We start from the raw sequence: 14,872 nt of genomic DNA on the forward strand, positions 1-14,872 counted from the left end.
GTGTGTGTGTGTGTGTGTGTGTGTGTGTGTGTGTGTGTGTGTGTGTGTTATAACACTTGGCACAAAACAGAACCTACTCCTGTAAAAACCACATTGGAGCATGCTTAAAGTGACCTAGCACAGGAGGAGCTGCACAGAGCACAAGTTCTCTCACTAGGTTTAGTGATGTCACTAGTCTCTGGTACAGGTGGTTTTATTCCTAAGAATATCAAGTTAAGAGACTTTTGAACAAACTAATGCAAGAGTTTAGAGGAAATACACAATCAAGAGCTTTGCAGGAAGACAGACTCTAAGTATATTGATTTAAAAGAAGGCAGAACAAGAAAAGGAGCAGCAATGGCTTCCTAGTCATTGCAGTATCCTTTCATAAAACTTAATCAGATTCCATTACTTGCCTGCTATATAAATGCCTAAAACTATTACTCCACAAAGTTTCTGTAAGATAATTATAAATTTGTTGTGCTTTGTCTCATGTAGATGCTTTGCACAAAACAATAATTCTATCTGCATGATTATCTAGCCATATAATGCCTTACTGGTTAAATGACTCCTACCCAGGCCAGGCAGGATTCCAGGGTTACAAACCAAAATGCATGATGGAGATACAAAAGGGTAAGCTGGACTTCTAAAATGTTATATCAATTTATAATGAAAGTACTAGATTGAGCCCATTCATATATCTTAGCTCTTTGGTGGTGCTGTAATATCATAGTTCTAACCTTCTCCTAACTTAGCCTCTGACTTTACCACAGCTTTTGCAAAAATATAAACAAACAGATATTTACTTTTTATCTGTGATCAACCTGATGTATTCTTCTTTTATCAAATTCCAAGTTTCTTTTTCCTAGCTAAGAAAAAGCAGAACCGAGTCCTGGGAGAGTAGCTCTGGGCCCATAGACACAGATTCTCATCCAAGGCCCACCACCTGGTCGCTGAGGTAAGGTGACCAGACAGATGACTGATCCCTCTAAGCCTCAGTTTTCATGTCTGTAGGACAGGTATAAACACAGCATCTAGTCCCACCTTCATGCCCAGAAAAACCATCAATAAATGTTGCTGTTATCGCTATTCGTACAAAATAGAATTATTCATAATTAATATTCACTAGTACTCAAATTTCTCTGATGCTAAAAAACTCTTCAGGAAGAAGTAAATATGCACGAAACACACTTTGCTAAAGTCACTTTTGAAAGTAAAAACACATAAATTATAGTGTGCATGTGAAAGCAGAGGGTGTTGGTATGCAAAGGCTCGAAGAGATCCATCTCAAATGATCATAGAGAAGTCTGGGTTGGCATTTCAGCAATTTCAATTTCCCTTACATTTGCACCACTAAAAAAGAAAATTCCAAAGAGGGCCAAGTTTTGATGTAAACCAAAAGGATTTAAGGGCTTGGGGTAGGGACAACAGATGTTAATGTACAAAAAGCCAGAGAGCCACAAAACCATCAGAGCCACAAAGGATTCCTATTCATGAGAACCATGCAAGATGCTGTATATAGGAAACTGGCTGAAGTGCACAGTCAGTAAAGCTATCCATTCAAAACCAAGTGCTGAGCACCTACTGGTAAATCAGAGAGAGCAGATCCTGAGACACAACAAAACAAGACATTCTCAGCCCTCATCATATACATACCAAAAGGGAAAGGTAATTAATGATAACTATTACAGGAATAGAAACTACAGGGGCTCAGAACATAAGTTGAGGGTCAGGAAAGCCTTCCTAAGGGATGTGCTATCTAAACCTGAATTGAAACTCAAGTGGAAGTCTGTGGTTTGGGGATTCTGCTTTCCACTTTATTTACCATCTCCCCCAACACCATCACAATCTACACGCAAAACCCTAGAGGGAATTGCAGAGTATCCTGATCCTCTGGACACAAGGGCAGATAAGCACTGCAGATCTGAGCAATGGTAGTGTTCCAGCTGCTGACACTACAGGCTAATCTAATAGCTACTGATATGGCTAATCAGACAGAAGGCAGAGAGGACCTGCCTCAGAAATCACAGCAAAATCTCAAGTGATTTGAGAATTAAAAGTGACCTATAGTATTCTACATATAATGCTAGTCCTGAAAACATTTTAAATACACACACATGCAACTCCACATATTATATATGATAACGGCATGCCCAATAATGCCTGCTCATATTGTAATAGTGATTGTTCATAAGGAAGATAAATGAAAATAGGAAATGGAGGACAGGAGATTTTAAATTGATTTTAATGTTTGCTCCTTGTAAGAGGGACAACAGAATATACAAGGTAACTATCAATGTGCTAAAACTTGGGAAGGCCAGTACATGGATACCAGAAAGAGGGAGAGAGAGAAGAAGAAGAGAGAGAGAGAGAGAGAAACAGAGAGAGAGAGAGGGAGAAGCAAGCCTGGGGCTTCATACATATTAGATAAGAACTCTACTACTGAGACATAACAGCAGCCAAGAAAATATAATCTCACCTCTGTACTCTTCTTTGTGTGTCTGAGAACACATGTGCATTTAATTTGGAGGAAAAAAAATGACTTCAAAAAAAATGGTGGAAGTGAGGAAAAGAGCTTTCTGGCTTTCCTTCTACTTAGTATTGTACTTGCTATGTGTACCTGGGGCATTTCCTCCTCTGTGGCTAATAAATACCCATAGCCATCTGTTATGGGCAAATGGGGGGGGGGGCTCCAAAATACACACCTCTGCTCAAATACAGTGGCTATTACCTTACATGCCCAAAGATGTGATTAAGAATCTTTATCCTGCATTATCCAAGTGGACCGTAAATACAAAAATACAAACACACACACACACACACACACACACACACTCTGAGAGGTGTGAATGTGGTTCCTGCCCTTCACTGAATTTGCCTTAAAATAAATTTGATAAAAAGGCCTGATGGTGAAGGCCTACAGGTGCAGAAGATCAGCAAGCAGCCAAGGGCATCTAGGATACAGAACGAGTTCAAGGACAGCTTGAGCAACTTAGCAGTATCTTATCTTAAAATAGAAAAGAAAACAGGATGTGGTATGGTACACGCCAGCATGCACAAGACCCTGTGTTGGATCCTGAGCACCACCAACCTTGGGCAGGTTAAGAAGCCTTACTGTAGAGACCATGCAGCAGTAAGAAGGCAACAGAAAGAATATACAGAAGAGCATCATAGTCTGCACAAGTAGCCAAAAAAAGGTGTTTCTCAGCACATGCTGGCATAGGGAGAGTCAATGACTGTGTTCAGACCACAAAGAGGTAGGGTCACCCCAGATCTTATGGGGTATTTTAGACCATTCTAAGAACTCTGGCCTTTAATGCAAGCAAAATAGAAAACCTCAAAAGGTTCTAGGAAGTTTAGCATGGTCACCGACATACTCGTGTAGCTTTCTGGGTTCCATGTCTCTAGGCTGCGTGCTTGTAAAGGAAAGGGTTGCTTTATCTTGTTCACTGAAACAACCACACTGAGCACTAACTATAACCATCAGGATGGTGTGCAAAAAGGAGTCACTGGCCCATCTCCCAGGTCCTTCTACCACTTTCACAAGTTTATCTCTGGCCTACCTAGGACACTGTTCCCCTGGAGATTACTTTGATGAAAACACATCCTATTTTAACAGAAGCCTAGCACTGTTCCCTTTGGACAAAGAGAAAGAATTAAACTTCAAGTTGTCCTTGCTCCATTCCTCATTCTTGGCTACAAGCTGGTACTGTTGGAGGTAGGAGGAAGTAGGCGCATTCACAGGATAAAAATCAGCCAGCAGGGTCTCATGGGAACCATGGTGGAAACAGGAACATCTATAGTAAGAACATCTATAGTATGAATCCCATGTGCAACAGCCATGGGGCAGTGAGCAGCCAAGGAGACTACAAAGGCTACCACAAGCTTCTCCTTTAGCCAGACCCATATCCTAGAACCACAACAGAAGGAGCAAGTATATCAACACAGACCAGCCAATGTGCATCTCACCCAGAAGAGAAATGCACTGTACCAGATAGTATGCCTGTTCCCCAAACAAGAGAAGCTGGACATCTTATGAAGAAGCTATGGTCCACCTAGACAGATGCTATTAAAATTTACATCCTTTTTCCAAACTCTACATACAGATCTCACACAGACAAACCCACCGGGGTATACCTCAGAGCAAGCACTTCATTAGCCAGCTTCCTTTCCCAGCAGCTGTAACTTATTGTTATAGATAAGAAGTGCTGCCCTTGTGAGAGCAGAAGATATAACAGATTTCCAACAAACTCAGTATAGTGAAGGATCAACTCCTATCTTAAAGTTCAAGTAAGTTAAACTGAGTCAAACTGAGCTCCAGGCCACAACTATGCTGGACCCAGGGTGTGAACCACTATTAACCTCATCTATCAGGCCAGGGCCTGGACAACTGTTAGATAACACCAGGGAATCAGGGAGGGAGGAGGAATATTCTGCTAACACCCAAGAAAAATGGGAGCATAGCTAGAGCACAGAGAAGCAATCGTTAGAAGAAACATAAGCTTGGGTGTGAAAAAGAAGCAGTAGCAGGACATGCACACTCCTCCAGAGAAACAGGAGACATCTGCTGAGCACACAGATTCCACAGAAAGGGTGAAGGCTGGTGGGATCATCATTCCTTGACGCCATGGCTCTGCCCACTCCAACCCCAAATCACTAGTCCAACTAAACAATAGTGATTCCCAGTGAATAATCGAGGAACGTCAAATAAAACCTGAGAAGTCTATAGGAAAAGTGCACACACACACACACACAAAGTTACAAAAATCTGGAAAGTGAAAGAAACTAGCTTATGTGGAAAACACCTAACACCCCCATTCTGGAAGGGGTGTCTCAGGGATCTCACAACTGAAATATAAAACGCCCTTTGCAGAAGCCACAGTGCGTGCATCACACGAGCACACTAGCCCTTTACATGGTGACATTAAATTTTTCTTGATGATAATTATAATTTTTTAAATTCTGTTTAATAGATACAGAACACCTATAAAATTAATTACAGGTCTTTTGCTTTGTGTGCAGTTGCTGTTTTGTTTTCTGAGACAGTCTCACTGCAACCTAATAAAAGTATATTAAACAAGTAATTTTGGACATTGCAAATTTCATCTAGATTATCAATACTTTAACATTCCTCTTCTTTCAAAAGTTAAATGATTGAGGGCATATATTAGAAATAAAGCATGTAAACTTACCCTCCATTCTAAATTACTAGCAGCAATGAAATGTAAACCTAATGAAGGAAATAGAAAAATCCAGAGACACAGGTAGATCATAGACAAAAGTTAGAGAGGATCTACAAGAGGAAGAACACAAGAAGGGTGGAGGTACCATGACCTAGGGAGGATGGGCCTTCAGGCTCGAGAGTACACAAAGTATCTAGATAATTGCTCAAGAACCAGGTCATAGCAGTTTAGAAAAAGCAATATAGAGAAACAGACTAACAGATCCTACCAGGCATTCCTAACTGTCTGCCATGGGAAGGGAGTGGATGGAGATGACGAGAAGGAGGCATCCTCACACTACCAGGTAACGTGAGAGAACTGGTCCATACATATTTACCATCTGCCCTTTATCAACCCAGTATTGCAATACTTGGTACTAGGCAGTATTGCACTGGCCTTGTGGGGACACGATGAGAACATAGGCAGAGCAAAGGTCACGGCCAGCCATAGATATGGCTATCCCTCCACTGACAAATGGCTATGGCATGAGGGACAATGCTGCGGCACCTGCCCAGTGAACTCACTGTGGAGCCTAACCTGAACATGTGAACCTGATGCCTCACACTTCCAGAGTCAGAAGCATCTGAACAGGGCCAGCCTTCCGAAATGACACTCATAGTTAATTCCCCCACTCCAGTCCCTGCACATAACCCCCCAAAAAGCAGACACTCACTTGGGTGGAGATTAAATCTGAGCTCAGAGTACCTTCTTCATTTCCTTATTAGCAAAATATGTGTAAAAGATGTTCTAAGACTGTTACTAGCTGAGTATAGTCTAAAAGGTACAGCCACATTGTCCCAAAGATAGCACCTTCTAGACAAGGAGAAACAAGGCATAAAAATACACCTCATACTCTAACTTTTGTTTTACTTATATACATACAAACTCAAACAGTTCAACAATTGCAAATAAACTACTGTTTTGTAGTTAGAAAACTGAAAACCAAAAAGGAAAAACGGTTAAGTTCTGGGTTCCATATGCAAGGTCTATGTGTTGAATATACAGTTCAGATTCTTTTCTAAACATTTTATTATTTCTTATTTCTTAAATTTATTTATTAGACCAATGAAAATTATAATGATAATCAAAATGCAATACTCTAGGCTAAAAACAATGAAACTCCTAAAAATAAACAAACAAAAAACAGGAGATAAATAGCCAAGCACAGTGGTACACACCTGTAATTCCAGCACTCAAGGAAGCAAAGGCAGGTGGATCTCTGTGAGTTCAAGTCCAGCCCAGTCTACAAAGTAGGTCCAGGACAGCCAATGCTGACAGAGAAACCCTGTCTTGGGGGGGGGGGGGAGATAAAATTTTAAGAAAAAATATATATATTTAAGTCGGCCTAAACCTTCAGACAAAATTTTTTAGCTTCAACAACTGTTATGAGTAAGGCCAGGAATAAGCCTTTAATTCCAGCACTTAGGAGGCAGGACAGGTGAATTTCTAAGTGTGAGGATAGCCTCTAGGTAATGCCTTGCAGGTCAATCAGGGCTACATAGTGAGATCCTGTCTCATAAAGAAGAAAGCAAGCAAGCAAGCGAACAAGCAAAAACCTCTGCATCAAAATACATACATATGTGCACACATATGCAGGTGTTCATACACACATGCACACAAACAAGAGCACACACAGGACTCTGCATACGTGCATAGTAAATATGACTAGATTCTACAACACTGGCACCAACTTAACCTGCCCTGGGGAACCCAGAGGGCATCTTGTGTTCTTCAGTGTGTGCTATTAACATAAAGATGTGGAGGGGCTGATCCCCTGTGTCTTCCAGCAGTACATGCCACAACGCTGCTTGGAAACCACCTTTTAATATACTATTGAGTAAACTGGATTCTGCTGACAGAATCTATGGTGTAATGTAATCCTGTCAATAAATTTCAGTTGCTATGCACATTTCAATTTACAACTTTTGAAAACAATGAAAGTACCAACAAAAGAGCAAGGCAGCAAAATGTATTACATACAATAGTGCAAGGACTTGATACTTTCAGGCCTTTCTTTACAAAGTGGTGGTGACAACAGCAAGAGATATTACGTTGATTGGAAAGCCAGACCTCATGACTGTTGTGAGATCCATCCATTAGCTCTCACAAGGCTGCTGGGAAGTAGGTAGAACAGGTTGCTGCATAATAACAGCAAAGTGTTGTTTTTTATTATGAACTATGCATATCACTGTCAATATAGCATGAATTCAATTAACTGCAGTTTGTGGGTAACAAATCTAACAACTTGGAGGAAAATAAAGACAAAGCCTGAAGAACTTTTGTTTCTGTGTGTGGGTCTCACAACACTAATGAGTAAGTAATTTACTTGCTTCCCAGCTTCTAAAGTCAGGAAAGCAATAGTCACAAACTGTGGTGCTCACATAGTGTCAATGCATCTGTCAGCACACCAGAACATAAAAGAGGGGAGCTGCTACACAGGGGATCTGAAAACCAAGTGACAGAGAAAGCAGGTGGAATTAATTTCCAGCAATGCTTCTGAAAACACACTGCTGGAAAAAGATAAGTATGCACAAGGACACAAAGACCGCGGTAATTCTACAACACTTACGGGGATAGCAATTGGAAAAGCAAATAGAATTATCCTGTTATACCAGAGAGAAAAACAGGAATCAGTACACAGGAATGAAGATCTCAGTTCACTTATAAGACAATAACTGATGTGTTGGCCCTAAAAGAATCTGATCCTTTTTTAAATTTTAAATGTTTATTTTTAATATTAATTACAGTTTCTTTACTTTGTATCCCAGCTTTAGCCCTCTCCCTCATTCCCTCCCAATCCCACCCTCCTTGCCTCATCTCCTCCATGTCCCTCTCTACTGGCCCTGTCTACTGATAGGGGAGGTCCTCCTCCCCTTCCATCTAACCCTAGCTTCTCAGGTCTCATCAAGACTGGCTGCAATGTCCTCCTCTGTGGCCTGGTAAGGCTGCTCCTCCCTCGGGAGAGGGGGAGGTCAAAGAGCCTACCACTGAGTTCATGTCAGAGACCGTCCCTGTTCCCCTTACTAGGGCATCCACTTGGAGACTGAGCTGTCATGGGCTATGTTTGAACAGGGGTTCTAGGTTATATCCAAACATGGTCCTTGGTTGGAGAATCAGTCTCAGAAAAGACCCCTGTGCCCAGATATATTTGGTCCTTGTAGAGTGCCTGTCCTCTCCAGGTCTTACTAACTCCCCCTTCTTTTATATGATTTCCTGCACTCTGCCCAAATTTTGGTTATGAGTCTCAGCATCTGCCTTGATATACTGCTAGGTAGAGTCTTTCAAAGGCCCTCTATAGTAGGCTCCTGTCCTGTTTCTTGTTTTCTCCTACTTCCAGTGTCCATCCCATCTGTCTTTTTTTTTTTTATTAATTACACTTTATTCATTTTGTATCCCCCCATAAGCCCCTCCCTCCCCTTTCTGCATGCATGCCACTCCCCAAGTCCACTGATAGGGAAGGTTCTCCTCTCCTTTCTGATCTTAGTCTATCAGTTCTCATCAAAAGTGGCTGCATTGTCCTCTACTGTGGCCTGGTAAGGCTGCTCCCCCCTCAGGGGGAGGTGATCAACGAGCAGGCCAATCAGATTATGTCAGAGGCAGTCCCTCTTCCCATTGCTATGTAACCCACTTGGACACTGAACTGCCATGGGCTACATCTGTGTAGGGGTTCTAGGTTATCTCCACGAATAGTCCTTGGTTGGAGTATGAGTCTCTGGGAAGTTCCCTGTGTTCAAATTTTCTTGTTCTGTTGCTCTCCTTGTGGAGTTCCCGTCCCCTCCAGCTCTTACTATTTCCCACTTCTTACATAAAATTCCATTCACTCTTTATAAGTGCAGATTGATCATCTTACCCCGGGTCCTCTTTGTTTCACTTCTTTAGGTGTATAAGTAGACATTAACCATATAATACAAGAAAACCATTCTATAATCCACAGACCTAAAGAAGATAAATAACAAGGTGGACCCTGGGTAAAATGATCAATCCTCACTCAGAAAGGCAAGCGGGATGAACATCAAAAGAGGGAGAAAACAGGGAACAGGACAGGAGCCTACCACAGAGGGCCTCTGAAAGACTCTACCCAGCAGGGTATTAAAGCAGATGCTGAGACTCACAGCCAAACTCTGGGCAAAGCACAGGGAATCTTATGGAAGAATGGGGGGATAGAAGGATCAGGAGGGGACAGGAGCTCCACAAAGAGATCAACAGAGCTAACAAAGCTGGGCCCAGAGGGCCCTAAAGAGACTGATACACCAACCAAGGACCACACATGGAGAGGACATAACCTTTCACCCCTCCTTGGCTCAGATGTAGCCCATAGGCAGCTCAGTCTCCATGTGGGTATCCTAGTAAGTGGAGCAAGGACTGTCTCTAACATGGACTCTGTTGCCTCCTCTTTGATCACTTCCCTGGTGGTTCAGCCCTCCCAGGCCACAGAAGAAAAGGATGCAGGCAGTCCTGATAAGACTTGATAGGCTGGGGTCAGAGGGTAGGGCAGGAGGTTCCCCCCTTTCTGAGGAGTACTAGGGAAAAGGGGGAAGGGGGGACCAGAAGTAGATGAGGGAGGGGGCTACAATTAGAATGTAAAGTGAATAAATTATAAAAAAATAAATTTAAAAAACCCATAAAACTGAAAAAAATTCAGATTTTAAATTCTCCCCTTAAAACTTAAATGTATTTTATTAAAGATAATATTATATAGACAAAAATCTACATTATTTTAAAGTATTAATTATGGCAGTACGGATATCCATCCATCCTTCTGAAAGTGCAGCAAAAATTGTTTCAAGAGTTCCACCAAGGTTTCTAGTTACAGAGATAATAGCAATCATTGGAACCTGGAAGAACAGTACCTCATACAAATAAAGTGAAAGATGTATTTTCTCTATCTTCCTTCTAGCTTCCTCACTTCCCTGGTGGGCTTGGCAAGAGAGGCGCTAATTCCAGCATGCTAGAGAAAGAACTTAGGAAGGGTGCAGAAACTGGGAAGGAAAGTAGAGGAGAAGGGGTGGGCTTGAAATGGTAACAACCTCCATAAATAAACAGGCACTGCACCAAATGCTTCTATTATGAGATACTCTGCTCTTTGTATAAAACTGGATTCTAGAACTTTGGAGAAAATAAAATTAAGTAGTTTTAGGCTGATTTATCTTACAGTTAAGTGAAAACCCCTTCTTCTGGAACAACAAAAACCCTATGGAAAAACAAAGGTACTATTAACGTGGGAATAGATGTACCTAAAGTATAACCGTAACTATATAGGGATTAGTCTGCTGTTTTACTAACTTAATCAGTTTTGTACAACACAAAACAAATTTAGGCAATCCAAAATACTTCATTTCTGCCTGAATTCAGAGTAGAATTTCTAAGTTCTCTAAATGCCTATTATCTTATTGGTAATTGCGGAAAAGTCCAATATAGCTTTTTTCTATAATGAAATCCTATCTATTTATAGTAGCTGGTAAATCACAGTAAATCTTCCACAGGAGAGAGAAATTAAATTAGCAAAAAACAATGTACATAGGCATGCACACTGTGCATTAATGTCCCTTGTACCCTTCTCAGACTGCAAAGCCAAAAATTGGTCTAGCCTGTACTCTTGTGCTTTAGCTTTTTGATGTTTCTTCCACACTGCTCAGATAGAGCATGACCATGTCTATATTTTATGACCTTTCGACAAAATTAACCTCTGTGTGGAATAAATTTTAATTTTGATTTTTGTGGTGTAGTGATATGAATGAAAATAGCCCCCATAGGCTCATCTATTTGAAAACTTGGTCTCTAGTGGGTAGACTATTTATTTAGGAAGGTTTAAGAGGTGCCTTGGTGTGTCACTGGGGATGACCTTTGAGAGACAGTTTCTGTCTCTGTCTCTCGACCATTCCAAGTGTTTTTGTCTCTCTGTCTCTCCTCCTTCCCTCCCTCCCTCTCCATCTCCTCTTCTCTCCTCTTTCTCTCCTTTCTTTGACTCATAGGTGGCAATCAAGATGTAAACACTCAGCTGTTCCTTTGCTCCACCATCATGGACTCTGACCCCCTATAACCATAAGTCAGATTAATTCTTTCTTTTATAAGTTAATTTGATCACAGTGTTTTATCACAGAGACAGAAAAGTAGTAAGACAGAAGTTAGTACCAGGAAGTAGGCTATTGTCCAGCCAGGGCTGATCATGTTGCATATTGTTTGTTTGTTTGTGCTGTGGGGTGATTTTTTTTTAATGTTACTGTTGGTTTTTTGGGGTTTTTTTTGTTTTGTTTTGTTTTTTTGAGGAATGTAGAAGTCTTTGGGACTTTAGACTAGGAAATCAATTGAACACTGTAAGCAGGGATTAATGGCCATCTTAATAGGAGCTTGGAAGACAGGGGTGCTGTGAACAGTATGAATAGCTAGCTCAAGAAGTTTCAGAGAGGAACAATTAGCAATTTGGATATAGACCACTCTTGTGACATTTTGGCAAAAAATGTGGTTGTTGTTCTTTGCCCTTGTCCTAAGTCTGCCTAAAGCTAAATTGAAAAGCAAAAGACTAATTTCCTTGGGGGAGATTTTAAGATGTCTAATATTGTCTCTATCACATGATTATTAGTAACCACTCTAATGCAGCTCAATAATGAAAACATCAAGAGGGATAAAAAGAAATACAAATGTATAGTTTGCAAAGACTAGAACCAGGAAATTTAAAGTAGGAGCCAAGGCTTGGGCTAAATGAGTTAAGAGTCATAAAGAGGCCTGATCTGAAATAGAATAAAGGGAACGGTGCCCTGAGGGCAATACCCCACTACTAAAAGGGAAAGAAAGGCCTGAGGAATTTTCTGCCCCTAAAAAGCAATGAAACTAAGCAACAAAATCACATTCTGCAAACGTGATTCAAGGAGGCCAGCTCCATCCCAAGACGGCAGTCAAACTTGGCAGTGTTGTCCACATGGTTCTGGCTTTAGAATCATAGGATACAAGAGAAGGGGGGGGGGGTCATAGAATATTCCTCTGGAGTTAAAGAGAGCCCCAGAGGCTAGGTGTGTCCCTGACAATCCATTACATGAAGCTATGAAAGTGAAGCCTGGATTGTGTTAGAGACCCCCAAAATGTTGGAGATGCCATAACTGTGGGATATCTGCCAAATAGAGCTGCATACAAGGAATGGAGCTAGCCCAAGAGAAAGAAGCATATTGCAGGCAGCAAAGCTGTAAGTGGGGGACCATCAAAGAACTTTGATATCAGACATGGAGCTACAGAATTTGAAAAAGTTTTTCCTGCTGGGTTTCAACTTTGTTTTGGTGTAGTATTTCTTCATTATGCCCTCTTACCTCACTTTGGAATGGTTATATATATTCTGTGCCACTGGCTACTGGAAGTATGTAATTTGCTTTTTAATTTTGATTTTACAGGGGGTTATAATTGAGATCCTTAATTCTCAGAAGAGACTTTAGACTTTTTTGTAGAAATATGTGGTATAATTTGGAGGCCTTTTCCAATTACCCTCTCCTGCTCCCAAATAATTGACCCAGAGACCTATTAGATTTATTCAACAAGCTTTAAAGCACTAGAGCTGGGTAGATATTCCTCTATTCTAACCCTCTATGCTAGTCTGGCTACTTACTAGCACATACCTGGAATTACTTGCCATATTGTTCCTGCCTGGGCTGCTTCTGCTCCATCAGGTAAGTCCTCATGGCCAGCTCCTCATGGGTACATCCTTTCATTCTCTCTTCTTCCTTCTTCTACCCCTACCTCGTGATCCCTGAGACCTCTAGATTGGGAACAGAAGTCCAACCTCCGTGTCCTCTCCTGCCCAGCTACAGGCTGCTCAGCTTTTTTATTAACCAATCAGACATAATTGGAGAGCAATCTTTACACAACATTGATAAATGATCATGGCAATCCTGACTGCAACCACATCTTGAGGCACAGAAATCAGCATCTGAATATACAGTGCACAAAACATCCTCCAACACTTTTCAAATTGTATTAGATCAAATGCATTTTGCATTAGGAAATGGCTACAAGCCAATAAGAGTCAGGGAGTAGAATGTGGTCGTTTGAATGGGAATAGTGGTCCTCACAGACTGATATATTTGAATACTTGGTCCCTTGTTGGAGGTTGGTCTGATGCCTGTTATTAGCCCTCAAGATCTGGTTACACCTATCCCTGTTTGTAAACCTGCCTAAGACATACCTGATTGGTTGATACTTGGGCAAGGCAGAATGGGTGGGCGTGGCTAAGGTTCCCAGGGTTAGATAAAAGAAGAAACACAGGAGACAGACTGAATGGAAGAGAGAAGGAACAAAAACAGCATGATGGGTTAACATGGAGAAGGAACCATGGAAAATGGAAGGAAGGACTTCAATAATGTCATGGAAAGGCCCGGACGAAGAAAAAAGGCACATATTTATAAGATTGTGGATGGAAGGACAGTCCAGATGAGGAAGATTAAGGTGGATGACATTGGATGGGAGCTGGAAGATGGATGGTGAAATTACTGAGACAGTGTAAGTGAAATACCTGCCCAGCCCAAGGTAAATAAGGCAATTATAAAATCTAACAGGTGTCTGTGTCTTGTTATTTGTGATATCAAGTTAGATAATACCATTGTGATAATCTGAGGGCTAAGAATAATAAGATATAGCACAACACCACTTTTACAACAGTCCCTGATGGGTCTAACTTTTTAAGAAGGATTAGGAGGGATAGTTTTATTGGAAGATGCATGCCACTGGGAGTCGACTGGCTTTGAGCTTTCAAGAGATTCACATCATTCCCAGTCTGTGTATGTGTGTGTCTCTCTCTCTCTCTGCCTCATGGGTGGCAATCAGGATGTGAGCTCTCAGCTGTTCCTGTGGTCCATCGTGGACTCCGACATCCTGAAGCCACAAGCCGTATTAAATGCTTTCTGTTATAATTTGACTTGTTTGTGGTGTTTTATCACAGTGACAGAAAAGTAACAAAGGCATTCTTCAAGATTTGTTTTGCTCCTGCCCTTAATAATCTTCCTATGCCCCAATATCTCATATTCAGTTACCAATATTTTTCAGTTATCACTGCAGAATTGGTACAAAAGCAGTTTTTGAAGACATAAGCAGATATGCACATCAGCAAAACCTTAGGTCCTCTACTGATTCTACAAACTTGGTGGCTTACCTTTGGTCAAAGGACCCATCATTGTTTAAAGAATGACTGTGAAGCGTGAATTGTGAGTTTCCAGAAAATTCTTGTGTTCTTCAGAAGAATGATTCTAACAAAGCTTCTTACTTAGCATTAGAAACCCAGTGTAACACATGGAAGCAGGGTCCCTAAAGCACTGGGGACAAGCCAGGCTGACTGTAGACTGCATTAAGTACACATTATAAATGACTAAGTCACATTTAAAGTGTCCCTTGCAACTACCACTAATGACGTGAATCCATCTTAATCCTGTTACACACCAGTGGCTTGACTCTAGTGGTCAATTAAGTATTCTATGAGTTAAATCTGGACCTCAGAACATTTTTTAGCACATGAAACTGAAAGTTCATTATGGCTCACCATTCAGCTCATTTTTATTTAAAGGGTATCACTTAGTCATCATTTTACATAATATTTAATTCAAAAGAATTCTGCTCTGCCCTTCACAACAATGACTTCCTTCTCAAATCAGTATACTAAGACACTTATTTTCCTTTGGCCAAGGGTAATCTCAGTG

The 14,872-nt window shown here is 41.1% G+C and overlaps 1 protein-coding gene across 1 annotated transcript in view; it reads right to left on the minus strand.

The window, feature by feature from the left end:
• The window catches only part of Phlpp1 (PH domain and leucine rich repeat protein phosphatase 1), a 217,321-nt gene that overhangs the window by 86,940 nt on the left and 115,509 nt on the right, over positions 1–14,872 (minus strand). The gene's annotated exons all lie outside the window — the stretch shown is intronic.

This window comes from Psammomys obesus, unplaced genomic scaffold (assembly GCF_907164565.1).
Source record: "Psammomys obesus unplaced genomic scaffold, mPsaObe1.curated_primary_1811, whole genome shotgun sequence".
NCBI classification, from domain to species: Eukaryota; Metazoa; Chordata; class Mammalia; order Rodentia; family Muridae; genus Psammomys; species Psammomys obesus.